This window comes from Dioscorea cayenensis, unplaced genomic scaffold (genome assembly GCF_009730915.1).
Source record: "Dioscorea cayenensis subsp. rotundata cultivar TDr96_F1 unplaced genomic scaffold, TDr96_F1_v2_PseudoChromosome.rev07_lg8_w22 25.fasta BLBR01001335.1, whole genome shotgun sequence".
Lineage (NCBI taxonomy): Eukaryota > Viridiplantae > Streptophyta > Magnoliopsida > Dioscoreales > Dioscoreaceae > Dioscorea > Dioscorea cayenensis.
In genome coordinates, this window is record NW_024087726.1 from 2,424 (window position 1) to 6,841 (window position 4,418).

General features: G+C 34.0%; 1 long non-coding RNA gene across 2 annotated transcripts; it reads left to right on the plus strand.

The window, feature by feature from the left end:
* Window positions 1-742: 742 nt before the first annotated feature.
* On the plus strand, window positions 743-2,488 carry LOC120256193. Of its 2 annotated transcripts, none has more exons than XR_005535225.1 (3): window positions 743-878; window positions 1,066-1,117; window positions 2,472-2,488. It is a non-coding gene; the product is annotated as an uncharacterized LOC120256193 (long non-coding RNA). The 2 variants fall into 2 exon arrangements; XR_005535224.1 differs by lacking the exon at window positions 2,472-2,488 and adding an exon at window positions 1,482-1,844.
* Window positions 2,489-4,418: the final 1,930 nt, after the last annotated feature.

Consider the following 4,418-nt stretch of genomic DNA (forward strand, 5'->3'; position numbering starts at 1 on the left):
CTCACCATCCTCCTCCGATGACACCGGTTCCGGCGACAGCCCCAACTCACCGTTTGCGAACTCTTCGTCACCCTCGGCGTCCTCGACTACGTCGCCCAAAACTCCTCGTCTAATTGTGAAGCTACCAGGCCAACTACGTGTTTGCCCGGGTGTTTCTATTCTATTTCTAAGCCGCTCGTTGCTTCACTCACCGTCATACCACCGCGGCCGCCAGAGCAAGAGGGAGGGATCCAGAGATGGAGACAAACGGGATCGAGGTGATGGCCATGAACTTCGCCTACGATGCCCAGCCTCAACTCTTCTCCCACTTCACCCTCAACATCACACCCGGATCACGCTGTCTCCTCATTGGCGCCAATGGATCTGGTAACCCTAATTTACGCATGAGCTTTGGGTTTTCTAGGTTTTTGATTTTGAATTTTTTTGGAGGAAAGACGACGTTGTTGAAGATCTTGGCTAGGAAAGATTTCTTTTTCAGTTTCTTAAAATTGGGATTTTCTTTTTGAAAGTTTCTCTAATCCTAATTGGTGTATTTTCTTCGTGTTTTATCTGAATTTTTAGATGTTGTCTTGTGCTTGTTGAAAGTTATAGATCTTGTCGTGAAGTGAAGGTTTTTTTTTTTCGAGTTTTTTTGCAAATATGTGAGTCCATTTTCTTACATGTTAAATTTCAATGATTTTGCCATGTTTTTTCTCATTGAATTCTAAGTCAAATTTGTTGTGCTCATTTACAGTCATTTACAATCAGATGGACAAAAGGCTTTAAAATCGATGGCACGGTCAGTTATTATATTTATGTTTCACACGATACTATTTGATCTAATGTCTTTAAAATCGACGACGTTGTTGAAGATCTGGAGCAAGACCATTGGCTAAGCTGTGAGTTTTTCTAATATCCAAATTGATACATTTAGTGAAATTCGGTGGATACTTAGAGGAGTGAATACTAGGAATGCATAAAATTTGCTGATTTTTTGGAAATCTATAGGAATAATTTGGAAATTAATGTTCATTTGTGAATTCTTTGAGAGTTCCAGCTTAATTATTAGTAATCTGATTATTTCAGGGAGATGTTCCACTCCAAGGAGATTTCTCTGCTGAACACATGATTTTTGGAGGTAAGTTTGCTTATTGAATATGAAATAAATTTGGAAACTTTTAAGCTAATAAATTCCCAATGTGTTTGCCAATTGTCCATTCTTAGATTATACAAAATTTGAAATCCTTTTTCAATTTCTGTATAGAATATATTTCCTCTCCAAAGGGCATCTTCATTTCCTTTACATGTCTTTATAAACAATAATAATAATAATAATAATATATTGTTATCAATATACCCTGTCATGATGTGCTCAGTTTTGTTTGGATCTTTTTCTTTGTTTTAACAATAATAATATATTGTTATCAATATACCATGTCATGATGTGCTCAGTTTTGTTTGGATCTTTTTCTTTGTTTTAATCTTTATCAATGTCTTTGTAGAGAGGTCAAGTTGAAACTTGAAAGACGGTCACTACACAAGTTGTTTGGTTTGGTGATGGTGAAGGACTAGAAGTTAGATTGATAAATTAATCATAGTACAGTGTGAGGAATTATTTTGGACTAATGACTAAACAATCAGACAACCTTCCCTATGGGCTACGGCTCTTGCTTGACTTTGAGTGGTTTACATGCCACTCCACACTCCAATGAAACTCTTTTCAACTTGAAATTCTAAAAAGCTACTCTGCTCCATTATATACCAATTATCTTTCTTTTATCATTACATTTGTGTGTGTATATATGTAGTTCATGACAAGTGGATAAAAACAAGTAAAATGAAACATGAAAGAGGAGAGGCAAAAAGGACACATAGGTAAAACATATATCTTATATCATATTTGTAGTATAGGTTAATTTTGTTTTGATGTGTGTATTTTCTGGTAGTTTTGATTGTTGCACTACTACCATGGCATTGCCTTATCCCTTCATTGCTTCCCTGCACTAAAAACCTAATGCATACTTAGAAGAGAAATATTTCTTAAAAACTTTATGGATTCCCTTTGATGTACTTAATAGACAATCTTCAGAAAAGAAATAAAAACATATTTAAAAATAGATAGTTGTCAATCTGGTGGATATTTTATGGATTACCTTTGATGTACTTAATTCAGTGTATCTATTTCACCTTTCCCGGCACAATTATAAATTCCACATTGAAGCTTTACGGCAACATTAGATATTTGAATTGAAGGCACTCTTTGTGATTGTTGTGTACTAATGTTTGATACTCTGGATCTTTATCTTGTCCCAAGATTCTTTTTGTCTCATTTTACCTTGGAATTTCTGGTTTAATATGTTGTCTTTGTGAACTAACTTGTCGACTTTTATTCTTCTATGAAATTGTACAGAATTGCAATGTGTCGTTAAACATTGTATTGATGCTCGGATATTAATTTGGCATTATCTTATGAAATTTACACGATATGCGAGTGACATTGAAGAAGCGACTAAGCACTCGTCCAATTCGAAAAGAGCTCGTATTTCTTTAAGATTAAGTATAGGGTTTATGATGATGTATAGAGTTATGTTAGATTGGACTTTATTATTGTAATAATGCTATGATTGTAATAACATTTTTGCATATTTAACGAATATTGTAATTTATATTTTTGATGAAATTAAATGCGGGGTTCTAATATTAAATAAATTTATTTGTGAGTTATTTTTATTTTTTTCCAAATAGAATTGTGCGATTTCGTGACAAAAAAATTATGTCAATAGCATCGATAGAATTCAAATCTGTGAAAAAAACCGTGACAAAAAAATGTGTCAACAATCATGTTAAATTTAAAAACGTGATAAAAATTGTGCCAAAAATTATTTTTGTGACAGCCAAAAATGGTGACAAAATCAATTGTGCCAAAAACCGTGACAAAATTGACCGTGCCAGAAACTGTGACAAATTTGACCGTGCCAAACACTGTGACAAATTTGACCGTGACAAAAATCGTGACAAAATCGATCGTGCCAAAAACCGTGCCAAAAATCGCGACAAACTCGATCGTGCCAAAAGCCGTGACAAAATCAATCGTGCCAACAATCATGACAAAAACTGTGACAATTTTGTCACAGTTTTACTATTCCGTGACAAATTACATTTGTCACACATGCTATAGGCACGGTTAATATTCCGTGCCAAAATTCGTGCCAAAATCAGTTTGTCACAGTTTTTTGGTTTATTTCCATGTCAAAATTACCGTGCCAAATTCCTATTTTTCTTGTAGTGCAATAATGAACTTAGACAATTAAGAGCATGGATATGCAACAGTAATGAATTAACCAAGCTCTGATGTTTACTAACGATCGAGCGACTAGCCATCGAGTATAGCTAAAAAGCCCTGTTGCATTACGATAGGATGAAACATATCAACATTGATCGTAATTTTTATCTCAAAAAAAGGTCAACACGAGAGTCATTCATCTCGACTATCTCCAAGGTTTGGTTTATAAAACATATGCAACCCAGCTTAAGGGGGAGTGTAGAAATAGGAAACATGTTATGGAAATAAGTTAGGAGATTTAGTTTCTTTATTTATGAAAGATTAAATTTTTATTTATTTTTTTGATAGTATCAAATTTAGGAGATCGTAATCAGTAATTTCTTGTTTCGAATTCTTGAATTGTAGGAATTCGATTTCCTATTTTTGGTGGTTTGGTATGCGGATCTTGCTCGAGTATATTAGGATATAAATTATCTTTTTCAATACGGAGATGAAAAAAAGATCATCAAATTCTTACTAGCCATTTCCGCACACAACAATCCAGGATTAACACCAAAAAATGGAGATAAGCGCCCAAAAATGACTAAAATAAGAAGATTACCAAAATGTCAGCTTACTCTCCACCTTAACTTGATCTGCAACCTCAGCTATAAAAGTCACACACCAATGAAACTTGAAACATGCAACGGCTTGCAACTCCAATGATACCAAGAACAACCAAGAATTCTAAAACTCTAGAAACTGAGCTCTAATACCATGATAAACTTTGCTTTCATTGAAATTGTCCCCTTCTCTTTCGATTTCCATTAAATAAATAAATGAATATACGGTAATCATAGACTGATTCTTAGTGATTTAGGTTGATTTCTCTCTATCTACAGCTAATCAATCAAGGGATGATTCTTAGTGATCTAAGCTAATTTGTCTAATCAATCTAATTATGTAAAGATACAAAATCAATAAGTGGGGCCTTATGACACAAATCTGCCCTGGATTTTTATGTGTCAGTATTTTTCATCATTAGGTTACACAAAATGTCCAACATATAAGACCTAAAGCTAACTTCAATTTTACCACAAGAAACAATGAGCATTGAGAAAGCATAGAGTGATAAAGAGATGGTGATCTAATATAGATTGAGGAAAGGACAAGGAAT